The 17,816-nt window shown below is 28.7% G+C and overlaps 9 non-coding genes across 9 annotated transcripts; all 9 read right to left on the bottom strand.

Moving 5' to 3' along the window:
* Positions 1-3,559: 3,559 nt before the first annotated feature.
* TRNAK-UUU (transfer RNA lysine (anticodon UUU)) lies at positions 3,560-3,631 on the bottom strand. Its single transcript has one exon. It is a non-coding gene; the product is annotated as a tRNA-Lys (tRNA).
* Positions 3,632-5,109: 1,478 nt separating this feature from the next.
* TRNAK-UUU (transfer RNA lysine (anticodon UUU)) lies at positions 5,110-5,181 on the bottom strand. The gene has a single exon. It is a non-coding gene; the product is annotated as a tRNA-Lys (tRNA).
* Positions 5,182-6,661: 1,480 nt separating this feature from the next.
* Positions 6,662-6,733, bottom strand: TRNAK-UUU (transfer RNA lysine (anticodon UUU)). The gene has a single exon. It is a non-coding gene; the product is annotated as a tRNA-Lys (tRNA).
* A 1,480-nt stretch (positions 6,734-8,213) lies between these two features.
* Positions 8,214-8,285, bottom strand: TRNAK-UUU (transfer RNA lysine (anticodon UUU)). Its single transcript has one exon. It is a non-coding gene; the product is annotated as a tRNA-Lys (tRNA).
* Positions 8,286-9,765: 1,480 nt separating this feature from the next.
* On the bottom strand, positions 9,766-9,837 carry TRNAK-UUU (transfer RNA lysine (anticodon UUU)). The gene has a single exon. It is a non-coding gene; the product is annotated as a tRNA-Lys (tRNA).
* Positions 9,838-11,315: 1,478 nt separating this feature from the next.
* TRNAK-UUU (transfer RNA lysine (anticodon UUU)) lies at positions 11,316-11,387 on the bottom strand. The gene has a single exon. It is a non-coding gene; the product is annotated as a tRNA-Lys (tRNA).
* A 1,480-nt stretch (positions 11,388-12,867) lies between these two features.
* Positions 12,868-12,939, bottom strand: TRNAK-UUU (transfer RNA lysine (anticodon UUU)). The gene has a single exon. It is a non-coding gene; the product is annotated as a tRNA-Lys (tRNA).
* A 1,625-nt stretch (positions 12,940-14,564) lies between these two features.
* TRNAK-UUU (transfer RNA lysine (anticodon UUU)) lies at positions 14,565-14,636 on the bottom strand. Its single transcript has one exon. It is a non-coding gene; the product is annotated as a tRNA-Lys (tRNA).
* A 1,669-nt stretch (positions 14,637-16,305) lies between these two features.
* TRNAK-UUU (transfer RNA lysine (anticodon UUU)) lies at positions 16,306-16,377 on the bottom strand. Its single transcript has one exon. It is a non-coding gene; the product is annotated as a tRNA-Lys (tRNA).
* Positions 16,378-17,816: the final 1,439 nt, after the last annotated feature.

Below are 17,816 nucleotides of genomic sequence, written 5' to 3' on the forward strand. Positions count from 1 at the left end.
TTGTTATTTACCTTTGATTGAATTTACCTACAACAATAGTTTTCATTCGAGTATTGGTATGGCACCGTTTGAGGCTTTGTATGGTAGGAGATGTCGGACACCGTTATGTTGGTATGAGTCCGGTGAGAGTGCTGTGGTTGGACCGGAGATTGTTCAACAGACTACAGAAAAGATTAAGATGATTCAGGAGAAGATGAGAATTGCTCAGAGTCGTCAGAAGAGTTATCATGATAAGAGGAGGAAGTCACTTGAGTTCCAAGGGGGAGATCATGTGTTTCTTCGTGTTACTCCGATAACTGGTGTTGGTCGAGCTTTGAAGTCGAAGAAGTTGACACCTCGTTTTATTGGTCCTTATCAGATTTTGGAGAGGATAGGAGAGGTAGCCTATCGTATCGCTTTACCGCCGTCGCTTGCGAATTTGCATGAGGTTTTTCATGTGTCTCAGTTGAGGAGGTACATTCATGATCCGTCACATGTAGTCCAAGTAGATGATGTACAGGTGAGAGATAACCTGACTGTTGAAACATCACCTATGAGAATCGAAGATCGAGAGTTGAAGCAATTGCGGGGTAAAGAGATCGCCTTGGTGAAGGTAGCTTGGGGAGGACCAGCAGGTGGCAATGTGACTTGGGAACTTGAGAGTCAGATGAAGGAGTCTTATCCGGAGTTGTTCGCTTGAGGTATGTTTTCGAGGACGAAAACTCTTTTAGTGGGGGAGAGTTGTAACACCCCGATAATAATATAATAATTATTTAAATTAAGTTAATAATATGTTTATTAATTTAATTAGATAATTGAATTATTATTATTATTATTTTGAATAATAATTATTGGGATAATTATTTATTTGGAATAAAATAAGTTGGAATAATAAAAAGTCCCATTTTTGGTAAAAAGGGTTGCACGTGAAAAGGAGAACACAGAGAAGCGGTTGAAAGTGGAAAAAGGGCAAAAAGGCATAGCAAGAGAAGAGGAAAAGCTTGGAGATCAGAGATTGCTGGATTAACTCAGGTAAGGGGGGTTATCATCGGTTAAAGGGCATTATGTGATAATATGTACTGGGTAGTGATAACCATTGTTTTACCTCTGACTAGATTGATGCATGATGAATTGTGAAATCTTTGGATGAACGAAATTGGAGTATAATTGAGAAAGAATCCGTAGGAATTAGATGTAAAAGTGTCAAATTTTGTGTAATCGAATAAGATACGAATTGTGTTGCAAATATGAACGATTTCTGTGTAGAAATTGGACTGTGGAAGGTTGGATTGGGTAGATCTCGTAGCAGAGAAAGCCATTGCAGATCTGAGAGTTCTGGTTTCTGGTCATACGCGTATGGCACTAGGCAATACGCGTATGAGATGGCTGGTACGCGTATGGCACTAGGCAATACGCGTATGAGTGAGGAAGATGAAATTTTAAACGTGAAATGGTCTCTGGTGGTACGCGTATGGGGAAGTGATACGCGTAGCATACGCGTATGGGAATGGCCAATACGCGTATGGATTTGGTCAGGCGTGGGCAATACGCGTATGGGCATAGGCAATACGCGTATGGGCAGAATTGTGAATTTTCTGTGCTGTTGTTGTGCAGTTTTGGTTGTTTAGGCTGAGTGTTGCAATTCAGCTGATGTATTACATATTAGGGATCAATTCCCGTGGCTTTGAGTAGTATAGGTATTAGTAGAGTGTACTAATACTGTGGTTGTTGTTTGGCATGATCTGATATGCTTATGTGATAAAATATTGATGATGTATGATGATATGCATGTTGTTGTGAATGTATATATATGCATGTAATTGTGAATGGACTGTTGTATGGCTTCGAGTGTGAGCACAGGTCCATTGCGGATTGTTGTTGATGCTGCATTTGCTAGGTGATTAGCATGCATGGCATAGCCTGTGGGGCTGTAGCTAATTCCCATGGTGAGGAATTAGTGAGTGAATTGTTATGGAATTGTTGTTGATGTTTGCATACTAGATAATTAGTGTGCATAGTCTAGCCTTTGGGGTTGTAGCTAATTCCCATGGTGAGGAATTAGTGAGTTAGTCATTAGATCTCAAATGAGTGGGACTAGTGAGCTTAGTAGCCGTATCTGGAGTTGATCGGTGAGCTTGAACTGTATGTTTAAGAATAGTCGGTACCGCATATGTTGAGTCTCATTGCATAATGAATGTATGGCATATAATATGAATGGATGTATTCCAGTATTATATGGTTATTATGTGTTGTGTTGTTGATGATTGAGTATGGTTTGAGATTATACATATGATATATGTTATTGTTGGGTATGATGTTGAGTTGGTACTGCCGTTGCTGAGTGTGTAGTCTGGTTAGGGTGAACAAATGCGTATTTACTTAACATTACATAATGTTGTATAATGCCTATTATATTGATTGAGAAACTCACCCTTACATCTATTTTTCAGGTAACGAGCAGTGAGTTGAGTAGAAGCTAGTGCTATGGAGTCTAGTGTCGTCCTTAGTGGGTCATGCTCTGGTAGATGTAACATCGGGAGGGAATGTTTGACTATGTTTTAATTTAGTTGTTGATTCAACTTTACATGTAATGTAGTACATGATTTGAATGTCGATGTTTTGTACCCGCTGCGAATTATGCAAAAGAGTCTTATTTTGATTTAATAAATGAGCATGACAGGATATTTTGATAATTGTTGTGAAATGATTGTGTGACACCCTTCGGGGCATAATTACTCTGATTGATATGTTATTATTTTAACTAAATATTTTGGGGGTATTTAGAAGGGTGTTACAAAATATATCCCACCGCAAAATTAATTTTACAATTAATCTTTCAAATCATTCCAAAATCTTTAGCTCAAAATTTTTACACTTATTAAGTTAACAAGCATTCATAATTATACATTTATGTAACTGTTTAAAAAACATAACTATAATGTTTGTGATCTCATATTAAAGGTATCAATCATACATTTGATAGCAAAGTCAATAAAAATGGGATGATTGAGTAATTAGAGGGGCATCCTAATTTTTATATGTGTAGTTACTAAAATTAGAATAGTTATTTATTTAGAAGAAAAATGTTAAATAACTTAATATGTACAAATAATAAGCAAACTCTACTATGGTAGTTACATGATTGGAATGTGTTGAACCAGATTTGTTATGAAGAACAATAACTTTTATTTGTAGAGTTTCAATGAGAAAAATTTAATTATGAAAATTTAATATTTGAATGTTTTTGTTTTTGCATATAGAATACTTGTAAACATCTACAAAAAAATAAAGACTTGATCATCTATAGAAGAAATGATCATCTATGCCTTAGTCGACAAGTTTTACCATCTAGACCTCAATTCTAAATGGTCAAATGCACCGCGACAAAGAAATGATCATATCTCCCTAGAGGAAGACAAATTATCATCTACACAAGATTCAACGAAACTTAAAATCTGATCATTTTACCTCAGCAAGAAGAAAGAATAATCTAAACAAGAAGGAAACGCTATGTCCCCTACATCAAGTGTTAAAACAAACCTATGTGTTAATTATGTTATATTAAAAGAAAAATTGAATGCGCCGACTGTGGGGATCGAACCCACGACCACGTGGTTAAAAGTCACGCGCTCTACCACTGAGCTAAGTCGGCTAATTTTAGTAGCTGAATAAAAAATGGAATTATGACTTAGTTTTGTATCAATAAATTTTAAATCATAAAGATTAAATCATAAAATCTATACGATACTTATTATATATAGTTATAGAAATTTTGTAGCGCCCTGAACTTACATATTGAGTATAATCAAAATAAACAAATATAGTATAACTTTAAAGCATAAAAGTTTCATGCATTTTAGGAATAATTTAAATCTTATCTCTACCAAAACAATTTTAGAAACTTGTCATATACGTTTTAAAAATCTTAAAACCTTTATTTCATAACACTATAATTAATACTCCCTCCGTTTTTTGTTATAAGTCGTTTTTGACTTTTCACATGTATTAAGAAATGTAATAATTATGGTATGAAAAGAGAAATTATGAAGGGTTTTACAAAATTGTCCTTCATTGATTATATTGGAAAAATAAATTGACATAATTGAAAGGAGAGAGAGTAATAAATAGGTATGGATATAATAGGGAAATAACATTAATCATTCATTGATATTATAAAACAACTTATATTGTGGTACAAAATATTTTGCAAAGCGACTTATAATAAAAGACGAAGGTACTACCTTATTAAATCAACAAATAATTTAATCCACCGAACATCAAGGATTGATTTTTTGTTACAAAAACACATTTATAGCATTATATCATGAGAAGTGAAACATGGATGAAATATATCCCACCGCAAAATTAATTTTACAATTAATCTTTCAAATCATTCCAAAATCTTTAGCTCAAAATTTTTACACTTATTAAGTTAACAAGCATTCATAATTATACATTTATGTAACTGTTTAAAAAACATAACTATAATGTTTGTGATCTCATATTAAAGGTATCAATCATACATTTGATAGCAAAGTCAATAAAAATGGGATGATTGAGTAATTAGAGGGGCATCCTAATTTTTATATGTGTAGTTACTAAAATTAGAATAGTTATTTATTTAGAAGAAAAATGTTAAATAACTTAATATGTACAAATAATAAGCAAAGTCTACTATGGTAGTTACATGATTGGAATGTGTTGAACCAGATTTGTTATGAAGAACAATAACTTTTATTTGTAGAGTTTCAATGAGAAAAATTTAATTATGAAAATTTAATATTTGAATGTTTTTGTTTTTGCATATAGAATACTTGTAAACATCTACAAAAAAATAAAGACTTGATCATCTATAGAAGAAATGATCATCTATGCCTTAGTCGACAAGTTTTACCATCTAGACCTCAATTCTAAATGGTCAAATGCACCGCGACAAAGAAATGATCATATCTCCCTAGAGGAAGACAAATTATCATCTACACAAGATTCAACGAAACTTAAAATCTGATCATTTTACCTCAGCAAGAAGAAAGAATAATCTAAACAAGAAGGAAACGCTATGTCCCCTACATCAAGTGTTAAAAACAAACCTATGTGTTAATTATGTTATATTAAAAGAAAAATTGAATGCGCCGACTGTGGGGATCGAACCCACGACCACGTGGTTAAAAGCCACGCGCTCTACCACTGAGCTAAGTTGGCTAATTTTAGTAGCTGAATAAAAAATGGAATTATGACTTAGTTTTGTATCAATAAATTTTAAATCATAAAGATTAAATCATAAAATCTATACGATACTTATTATATATAGTTATAGAAATTTTGTAGCGCCCTGAACTTACATATTGAGTATAATCAAAATAAACAAATATAGTATAACTTTAAAGCATAAAAGTTTCATGCATTTTAGGAATAATTTAAATCTTATCTCTACCAAAACAATTTTAGAAACTTGTCATATACGTTTTAAAAATCTTAAAACCTTTATTTCATAACACTATAATTAATACTCCCTCCGTTTTTTGTTATAAGTCGTTTTTGACTTTTCACATGTATTAAGAAATGTAATAATTATGGTATGAAAAAGAGAAATTATGAAGGGTTTTACAAAATTGTCCTTCATTGATTATATTGGAAAAATAAATTGACATAATTGAAAGGAGAGAGAGTAATAAATAGGTATGGATATAATAGGGAAAATAACATTAATCATTCATTGATATTATAAAACAACTTATATTGTGGTACAAAATATTTTTGCAAAGCGACTTATAATAAAAGACGAAGGTACTACCTTATTAAATCAACAAATAATTTAATCCACCGAACATCAAGGATTGATTTTTTGTTACAAAAACACATTTATAGCATTATATCATGAGAAGTGAAACATGGATGAAATATATCCCACCGCAAAATTAATTTTACAATTAATCTTTCAAATCATTCCAAAATCTTTAGCTCAAATTTTTACACTTATTAAGTTAACAAGCATTCATAATTATACATTTATGTAACTGTTTAAAAAACATAACTATAATGTTTGTGATCTCATATTAAAGGTATCAATCATACATTTGATAGCAAAGTCAATAAAAATGGGATGATTGAGTAATTAGAGGGGCATCCTAATTTTTATATGTGTAGTTACTAAAATTAGAATAGTTATTTATTTAGAAGAAAAATGTTAAATAACTTAATATGTACAAATAATAAGCAAAGTCTACTATGGTAGTTACATGATTGGAATGTGTTGAACCAGATTTGTTATGAAGAACAATAACTTTTATTTGTAGAGTTTCAATGAGAAAAATTTAATTATGAAAATTTAATATTTGAATGTTTTTGTTTTTGCATATAGAATACTTGTAAACATCTACAAAAAAATAAAGACTTGATCATCTATAGAAGAAATGATCATCTATGCCTTAGTCGACAAGTTTTACCATCTAGACCTCAATTCTAAATGGTCAAATGCACCGCGACAAAGAAATGATCATATCTCCCTAGAGGAAGACAAATTATCATCTACACAAGATTCAACGAAACTTAAAATCTGATCATTTTACCTCAGCAAGAAGAAAGAATAATCTAAACAAGAAGGAAACGCTATGTCCCCTACATCAAGTGTTAAAAACAAACCTATGTGTTAATTATGTTATATTAAAAGAAAAATTGAATGCGCCGACTGTGGGGATCGAACCCACGACCACGTGGTTAAAAGCCACGCGCTCTACCACTGAGCTAAGTCGGCTAATTTTAGTAGCTGAATAAAAAAATGGAATTATGACTTAGTTTTGTATCAATAAATTTTAAATCATAAAGATTAAATCATAAAATCTATACGATACTTATTATATATAGTTATAGAAATTTTGTAGCGCCCTGAACTTACATATTGAGTATAATCAAAATAAACAAATATAGTATAACTTTAAAGCATAAAAGTTTCATGCATTTTAGGAATAATTTAAATCTTATCTCTACCAAAACAATTTTAGAAACTTGTCATATACGTTTTAAAAATCTTAAAACCTTTATTTCATAACACTATAATTAATACTCCCTCCGTTTTTGTTATAAGTCGTTTTTGACTTTTCACATGTATTAAGAAATGTAATAATTATGGTATGAAAAAGAGAAATTATGAAGGGTTTTACAAAATTGTCCTTCATTGATTATATTGGAAAAATAAATTGACATAATTGAAAGGAGAGAGAGTAATAAATAGGTATGGATATAATAGGGAAAATAACATTAATCATTCATTGATATTATAAAACAACTTATATTGTGGTACAAAATATTTTTGCAAAGCGACTTATAATAAAAGACGAAGGTACTACCTTATTAAATCAACAAATAATTTAATCCACCGAACATCAAGGATTGATTTTTGTTACAAAAACACATTTATAGCATTATATCATGAGAAGTGAAACATGGATGAAATATATCCCACCGCAAAATTAATTTTACAATTAATCTTTCAAATCATTCCAAAATCTTTAGCTCAAAATTTTTACACTTATTAAGTTAACAAGCATTCATAATTATACATTTATGTAACTGTTTAAAAAACATAACTATAATGTTTGTGATCTCATATTAAAGGTATCAATCATACATTTGATAGCAAAGTCAATAAAAATGGGATGATTGAGTAATTAGAGGGGCATCCTAATTTTTATATGTGTAGTTACTAAAATTAGAATAGTTATTTATTTAGAAGAAAAATGTTAAATAACTTAATATGTACAAATAATAAGCAAAGTCTACTATGGTAGTTACATGATTGGAATGTGTTGAACCAGATTTGTTATGAAGAACAATAACTTTTATTTGTAGAGTTTCAATGAGAAAAATTTAATTATGAAAATTTAATATTTGAATGTTTTTGTTTTTGCATATAGAATACTTGTAAACATCTACAAAAAAATAAAGACTTGATCATCTATAGAAGAAATGATCATCTATGCCTTAGTCGACAAGTTTTACCATCTAGACCTCAATTCTAAATGGTCAAATGCACCGCGACAAAGAAATGATCATATCTCCCTAGAGGAAGACAAATTATCATCTACACAAGAATCAACGAAACTTAAAATCTGATCATTTTACCTCAGCAAGAAGAAAGAATAATCTAAACAAGAAGGAAACGCTATGTCCCCTACATCAAGTCTTAAAAACAAACCTATGTGTTAATTATGTTATATTAAAAGAAAAATTGAATGCGCCGACTGTGGGGTTCGAACCCACGACCACGTGGTTAAAAGCCACGCGCTCTACCACTGAGCTAAGTCGGCTAATTTTAGTCGCTGAATAAAAAAATGGAATTATGACTTAGTTTTGTATCAATAAATTTTAAATCATAAAGATTAAATCATAAAATCTATACGATACTTATTATATATAGTTATAGAAATTTTGTAGCGCCCTGAACTTACATATTGAGTATAATCAAAATAAACAAATATAGTATAACTTTAAAGCATAAAAGTTTCATGCATTTTAGGAATAATTTAAATCTTATCTCTACCAAAACAATTTTAGAAACTTGTCATATACGTTTTAAAAATCTTAAAACCTTTATTTCATAACACTATAATTAATACTCCCTCCGTTTTTTGTTATAAGTCGTTTTTGACTTTTCACATGTATTAAGAAATGTAATAATTATGGTATGAAAAGAGAAATTATGAAGGGTTTTACAAAATTGTCCTTCATTGATTATATTGGAAAAATAAATTGACATAATTGAAAGGAGAGAGAGTAATAAATAGGTATGGATATAATAGGGAAAATAACATTAATCATTCATTGATATTATAAAACAACTTATATTGTGGTACAAAATATTTTTGCAAAGCGACTTATAATAAAAGACGAAGGTACTACCTTATTAAATCAACAAATAATTTAATCCACCGAACATCAAGGATTGATTTTTTGTTACAAAAACACATTTATAGCATTATATCATGAGAAGTGAAACATGGATGAAATATATCCCACCGCAAAATTAATTTTACAATTAATCTTTCAAATCATTCCAAAATCTTTAGCTCAAAATTTTTACACTTATTAAGTTAACAAACATTCATAATTATACATTTATGTAACTGTTTAAAAAACATAACTATAATGTTTGTGATCTCATATTAAAGGTATCAATCATACATTTGATAGCAAAGTAAATAAAAATGGGATGATTGAGTAATTAGAGGGGCATCCTAATTTTTATATGTGTAGTTACTAAAATTAGAATAGTTATTTATTTAGAAGAAAAATGTTAAATAACTTAATATGTACAAATAATAAGCAAAGTCTACTATGGTAGTTACATGATTGGAATGTGTTGAACCAGATTTGTTATGAAGAACAATAACTTTTATTTGTAGAGTTTCAATGAGAAAATTTAATTATGAAAATTTAATATTTGAATGTTTTTGTTTTTGCATATAGAATACTTGTAAACATCTACAAAAAAATAAAGACTTGATCATCTATAGAAGAAATGATCATCTATGCCTTAGTCGACAAGTTTTACCATCTAGACCTCAATTCTAAATGGTCAAATGCACCGCGACAAAGAAATGATCATATCTCCCTAGAGGAAGACAAATTATCATCTACACAAGATTCAACGAAACTTAAAATCTGATCATTTTACCTCAGCAAGAAGAAAGAATAATCTAAACAAGAAGGAAACGCTATGTCCCCTACATCAAGTGTTAAAAACAAACCTATGTGTTAATTATGTTATATTAAAAGAAAAATTGAATGCACCGACTGTGGGGATCGAACCCACGACCACGTGGTTAAAAGCCACGCGCTCTACCACTGAGCTAAGTCGGCTAATTTTAGTAGCTGAATAAAAAAATGGAATTATGACTTAGTTTTGTATCAATAAATTTTAAATCATAAAGATTAAATCATAAAATCTATACGATACTTATTATATATAGTTATAGAAATTTTGTAGCGCCCTGAACTTACATATTGAGTATAATCAAAATAAACAAATATAGTATAACTTTAAAGCATAAAAGTTTCATGCATTTTAGGAATAATTTAAATCTTATCTCTACCAAAACAATTTTAGAAACTTGTCATATACGTTTTAAAAATCTTAAACCTTTATTTCATAACACTATAATTAATACTCCCTCCGTTTTTTGTTATAAGTCGTTTTTGACTTTTCACATGTATTAAGAAATGTAATAATTATGGTATGAAAAGAGAAATTATGAAGGGTTTTACAAAATTGTCCTTCATTGATTATATTGGAAATATAAATTGACATAATTGAAAGGAGAGAGAGTAATAAATAGGTATGGATATAATAGGGAAAATAACATTAATCATTCATTGATATTATAAAACAACTTATATTGTGGTACAAAATATTTTTGCAAAGCGACTTATAATAAAAGACGAAGGTACTACCTTATTAAATCAACAAATAATTTAATCCACCGAACATCAAGGATTGATTTTTTGTTACAAAAACACATTTATAGCATTATATCATGAGAAGTGAAACATGGATGAAATATATCCCACCGCAAAATTAATTTTACAATTAATCTTTCAAATCATTCCAAAATCTTTAGCTCAAAATTTTTACACTTATTAAGTTAACAAGCATTCATAATTATACATTTATGTAACTGTTTAAAAAACATAACTATAATGTTTGTGATCTCATATTAAAGGTATCAATCATACATTTGATAGCAAAGTCAATAAAAATGGGATGATTGAGTAATTAGAGGGGCATCCTAATTTTTATATGTGTAGTTACTAAAATTAGAATAGTTATTTATTTAGAAGAAAAATGTTAAATAACTTAATATGTACAAATAATAAGCAAAGTCTACTATGGTAGTTACATGATTGGAATGTGTTGAACCAGATTTGTTATGAAGAACAATAACTTTTATTTGTAGAGTTTCAATGAGAAAAATTAATTATGAAAATTTAATATTTGAATGTTTTTGTTTTTGCATATAGAATACTTGTAAACATCTACAAAAAAATAAAGACTTGATCATCTATAGAAGAAATGATCATCTATGCCTTAGTCGACAAGTTTTACCATCTAGACCTCAATTCTAAATGGTCAAATGCACCGCGACAAAGAAGTGATCATATCTCCCTAGAGGAACACAAATTATCATCTACACAAGATTCAACGAAACTTAAAATCTGATCATTTTACCTCAGCAAGAAGAAAGAATAATCTAAACAAGAAGGAAACGCTATGTCCCCTACATCAAGTGTTAAAAACAAACCTATGTGTTAATTATGTTATATTAAAGAAAAATTGAATGCGCCGACTGTGGGGATCGAACCCACGACCACGTGGTTAAAAGCCACGCGCTCTACCACTGAGCTAAGTCGGCTAATTTTAGTAGCTGAATAAAAAAATGGAATTATGACTTAGTTTTGTATCAATAAATTTTAAATCATAAAGATTAAATCATAAAATCTATACGATACTTATTATATATAGTTATAGAAATTTTGTAGCGCCCTGAACTTACATATTGAGTATAATCAAAATAAACAAATATAGTATAACTTTAAAGCATAAAAGTTTCATGCATTTTAGGAATAATTTAAATCTTATCTCTACCAAAACAATTTTAGAAACTTGTCATATACGTTTTAAAAATCTTAAAACCTTTATTTCATAACACTATAATTAATACTCCCTCCGTTTTTTGTTATAAGTCGTTTTTGACTTTTCACATGTATTAAGAAATGTAATAATTATGGTATGAAAAAGAGAAATTATGAAGGGTTTTACAAAATTGTCCTTCATTGATTATATTGGAAATATAAATTGACATAATTGAAAGGAGAGAGAGTAATAAATAGGTATGGATATAATAGGGAAAATAACATTAATCATTCATTGATATTATAAAACAACTTATATTGTGGTACAAAATATTTTTGCAAAGCGACTTATAATAAAAGACGAAGGTACTACCTTATTAAATCAACAAATAATTTAATCCACCGAACATCAAGGATTGATTTTTTGTTACAAAAACACATTTATAGCATTATATCATGAGAAGTGAAACATGGATGAAATATATCCCACCGCAAAATTAATTTTACAATTAATCTTTCAAATCATTCCAAAATCTTTAGCTCAAAATTTTTACACTTATTAAGTTAACAAGCATTCATAATTATACATTTATGTAACTGTTTAAAAAACATAACTATAATGTTTGTGATCTCATATTAAAGGTATCAATCATACATTTGATAGCAAAGTCAATAAAAATGGGATGATTGAGTAATTAGAGGGGCATCCTAATTTTTATATGTGTAGTTACTAAAATTAGAATAGTTATTTATTTAGAAGAAAAATGTTAAATAACTTAATATGTACAAATAATAAGCAAAGTCTACTATGGTAGTTACATGATTGGAATGTGTTGAACCAGATTTGTTATGAAGAACAATAACTTTTATTTGTAGAGTTTCAATGAGAAAATTTAATTATGAAAATTTAATATTTGAATGTTTTGTTTTTGCATATAGAATACTTGTAAACATCTACAAAAAAATAAAGACTTGATCATCTATAGAAGAAATGATCATCTATGCCTTAGTCGACAAGTTTTACCATCTAGACCTCAATTCTAAATGGTCAAATGCACCGCGACAAAGAAATGATCATATCTCCCTAGAGGAAGACAAATTATCATCTACACAAGATTCAACGAAACTTAAAATCTGATCATTTTACCTCAGCAAGAAGAAAGAATAATCTAAACAAGAAGGAAACGCTATGTCCCCTACAACAAGTGTTAAAAACAAACCTATGTGTTAATTATGTTATATTAAAAGAAAAATTGAATGCGCCGACTGTGGGGATTGAACCCACGACCACGTGGTTAAAAGCCACGCGCTCTACCACTGAGCTAAGTCGGCTAATTTTAGTAGCTGAATAAAAAAATGGAATTATGACTTAGTTTTGTATCAATAAATTTTAAATCATAAAGATTAAATCATAAAATCTATACGATACTTATTATATATAGTTATAGAAATTTTGTAGCGCCCTGAACTTACATATTGAGTATAATCAAAATAAACAAATATAGTATAACTTTAAAGCATAAAAGTTTCATGCATTTTAGGAATAATTTAAATCTTATCTCTACCAAAACAATTTTAGAAACTTGTCATATACGTTTTAAAAATCTTAAAACCTTTATTTCATAACACTATAATTAATACTCCCTCCGTTTTTTGTTATAAGTCGTTTTTGACTTTTCACATGTATTAAGAAATGTAATAATTATGGTATGAAAAAGAGAAATTATGAAGGGTTTTACAAAATTGTCCTTCATTGATTATATTGGAAATATAAATTGACATAATTGAAAGGAGAGAGAGTAATAAATAGGTATGGATATAATAGGGAAAATAACATTAATCATTCATTGATATTATAAAACAACTTATATTGTGGTACAAAATATTTTTGCAAAGCGACTTATAATAAAAGACGAAGGTACTACCTTATTAAATCAACAAATAATTTAATCCACCGAACATCAAGGATTGATTTTTTGTTACAAAAAACATTTATAGCATTATATCATGAGAAGTGAAACATGGATGAAATATATCCCACCGCAAAATTAATTTTACAATTAATCTTTCAAATCATTCCAAAATCTTTAGCTCAAAATTTTTACACTTATTAAGTTAACAAGCATTCATAATTATACATTTATGTAACTGTTTAAAAAACATAACTATAATGTTTGTGATCTCATATTAAAGGTATCAATCATACATTTGATAGCAAAGTCAATAAAAATGGGATGATTGAGTAATTAGAGGGGCATCCTAATTTTTATATGTGTAGTTACTAAAATTAGAATAGTTATTTATTTAGAAGAAAAATGTTAAAAAACTTAATATGTACAAATAATAAGCAAAGTCTACTATGGTAGTTACATGATTGGAATGTGTTGAACCAGATTTGTTATGAAGAACAATAACTTTTATTTGTAGAGTTTCAATGAGAAAAATTTATTATGAAAATTTAATATTTGAATGTTTTTGTTTTTGCATATAGAATACTTGTAAACATCTACAAAAAAATAAAGACTTGATCATCTATAGAAGAAATGATCATCTATGCCTTAGTCGACAAGTTTTACCATCTAGACCTCAATTCTAAATGGTCAAATGCACCGCGACAAAGAAATGATCATATCTCCCTAGAGGAAGACAAATTATCATCTACACAAGATTCAACGAAACTTAAAATCTGATCATTTTACCTCAGCAAGAAGAAAGAATAATCTAAACAAGAAGGAAAGAAATTGTCATATGTGCTCAAGTAAACAAGGTTTAACATCAATACAAGATAGTGTTACCATGTGATTATACATAATCAATGGAAATAACTAGTTTTGCCTAATCAAAGAGTTGATCTCCTACACCTCATTCATGAAACAATGTTCTGCTATGTCCCCTACATCAAGTGTTAAAAACAAACCTATGTGTTAATTATGTTATATTAAAAGAAAAATTGAATGCGCCGACTGTGTGGATCGAACCCACGACCACGTGGTTAAAAGCCACGCGCTCTACCACTGAGCTAAGTCGGCTAATTTTAGTGGTTGAATAAAAAAATGGAATTATGACTTAGTTTTGTATCAATAAATTTTAAATCATAAAGATTAAAATCATAAAATCTATACGATACTTATTATATATAGTTATAGAAATTTTGTAGCGCCCTGAACTTACATATTGAGTATAATCAAAATAAACAAATATAGTATAACTTTAAAGCATAAAAGTTTCATGCATTTTAGGAATAATTTAAATCTTATCTCTACCAAAACAATTTTAGAAACTTGTCATATACGTTTTAAAAATCTTAAAACCTTTATTTCATAACACTATAATTAATACTCCCTCCGTTTTTTGGTTATAAGTCGTTTTTGACTTTTCACATGTATTAAGAAATGTAATAATTATGGTATGAAAAAGAGAAATTATGAAGGGTTTTACAAAATTGTCCTTCATTGATAATATGGAAAATAAATTGACATAATTGAAAGGAGAGAGAGTAATAAATAGGTATGGGTATAATAGGGAAAATAACATTAATCATTCATTGATATTATAAAACAACTTATATTGTGGTACAAAATATTTTTGCTAAGCGACTTATAATAAAAGACGAAGGTACTACCTTATTAAATCAACAAATAATTTAATCCACCGAACATCAAGGATTGATTTTTTGTTACAAAAACACATTTATAGCATTATATCATGAGAAGTGAAACATGGATGAAATATATCCCACCGCAAAATTAATTTTACAATTAATCTTTCAAATCATTCCAAAATATTTAGCTCAAAATTTTTACACTTATTAAGTTAACAAGCATTCATAATTATACATTTATGTAACTGTTTAAAAAACATAACTATAATGTTTGTGATCTCATATTAAAGGTATCAATCATACATTTGATAGTTAAATCAATAAAAATGGGATGATTGAGTAATTAGAGGGGCATCCTAATTTTTATATGTGTAGTTACTAAAATTAGAATAGTTATTTATTTAGAAGAAAAATGTTAAATAACTTAATATGTACAAATAATAAGCAAAGTCTACTATGGTAGTTACATGATTGGAATGTGTTGAACCAGATTTGTTATGAAGAACAATAACTTTTATTTGTAGAGTTTCAATGAGAAACATTTAATTATGAAAATTTAATATTTGAATGTTTTTGTTTTTGCATATAGAATACTTGTAAACATCTACAAAAAAATAAAGACTTGATCATCTATAGAAGAAATGATCATCTATGCCTTAGTCGACAAGTTTTACCATCTAGACCTCAATTCTAAATGGTCAAATGCACCGCGACAAAGAAATGATCATATCTCCCTTGAGGAAGACAAATTATCATCTACACAAGATTCAACGAAACTTAAAATCTGATCATTTTACCTCAGCAAGAAGAAAGAATAATCTAAACAAGAAGGAAAGAAATTGTCATATGTGCTCAAGTAAACAAGGTTTAACATCAATACAAGATAGTGTTACCATGTAGACCTAAAGGTGAGAATGATAATATGTATCCTAATAGACATGATTATACATAATCAATGGAAATAACTAGTTTTGCCTAATCAAAGAGTTGATCTCCTACACCTCATTCATGAAACAATGTTCTGCTATGTCCCCTACATCAAGTATTAAAAACAAACCTATGTGTTAATTATGTTATATTAAAAGAAAAATTGAATGCGCCGACTGTGGGGATCAAACCCACGACCACGTGGTTAAAAGCCACGCGCTCTACCACTGAGCTAAGTCGGCTAATTTTAGTGGTTGAGTAAAAAAATGGAATTATGACTTAGTTTTGTATCAATAAATTTTAAATCATAAAGATTAAATCATAAAATCTATACGATACTTATTATATATAGTTATAGAAATTTTGTAGCGCCCTGAACTTACATATTGAGTATAATCAAAATAAACAAATATAGTATAACTTTAAAGCATAAAAGTTTCATGCATTTTAGGAATAATTTAAATCTTATCTCTACAAAAACAATTTTAGAAACTTGTCATATACGTTTTAAAAATCTTAAAACCTTTATTTCATAACACTATAATTAATACTCCCTCCGTTTTTTGTTATAAGTCGTTTTTGACTTTTCACATGTATTAAGAAATGTAATAATTATGGTATGAAAAAGAGAAATTATGAAGGGTTTTACAAAATTGTCCTTCATTGATTATATTGGAAAAATAAATTGACATAATTGAAAGGAGAGAGAGTAATAAATAGGTATGGGTATAATAGGGAAAATAACATTAATCATTCATTGATATAATAAAACAACTTATATTGTGGTACAAAATATTTTTGCTAAGCGGCTTATAATGAAAGACGAAGGTACTACCTTATTAAATCAACAAATAATTTAATCCACCGAACATCAAGGATTGATTTTTTGTTACAAAAACACATTTATAGCATTATATCATGAGAAGTGAAACATGGATGAAATATATCCCACCGCAAAATTAATTTTACAATTAATCTTTCAAATCATTCCAAAATATTTAGCTCAAAATTTTTACACTTATTAAGTTAACAAGCATTCATAATTATACATTTATGTAACTGTTTAAAAAACATAACTATAATGTTTGTGATCTCATATTAAAGGTATCAATCATACATTTGATAGTTAAATCAATAAAAATGGGATGATTGAGTAATTAGAGGGGCATCCTAATTTTATATGTGTAGTTACTAAAATTAGAATAGTTATTTATTTAGAAGAAAAATGTTAAATAACTTAATATGTACAAATAATAAGCAAAGTCTACTATGGTAGTTACATGATTGGAATGTGTTGAACCAGATTTGTTATGAAGAACAATAACTTTTATTTGTAGAGTTTCAATGAGAAAAATTTAATTATGAAAATTTAATATTTGAATGTTTTTGTTTTTGCATATAGAATACTTGTAAACATCTACAAAAAAATAAAGACTTGATCATCTATAGAAGAAATGATCATCTATGCCTTAGTCGACAAGTTTTACCATCTAGACCTCAATTCTAAATGGTCAAATGCACCGTGACAAAGAAATGATCATATCTCCCTTGAGGAAGACAAATTATCATCTACACAAGATTCAACGAAACTTAAAATCTGATCATTTTACCTCAGCAAGAAGAAAGAATAATCTAAACAAGAAGGAAAGAAATTGTCATATGTGCTCAAGTAAACAAGGTT

The sequence above is a fragment of the Lathyrus oleraceus genome, chromosome 6 (assembly GCF_024323335.1).
Source record: "Lathyrus oleraceus cultivar Zhongwan6 chromosome 6, CAAS_Psat_ZW6_1.0, whole genome shotgun sequence".
Lineage (NCBI taxonomy): Eukaryota > Viridiplantae > Streptophyta > Magnoliopsida > Fabales > Fabaceae > Lathyrus > Lathyrus oleraceus.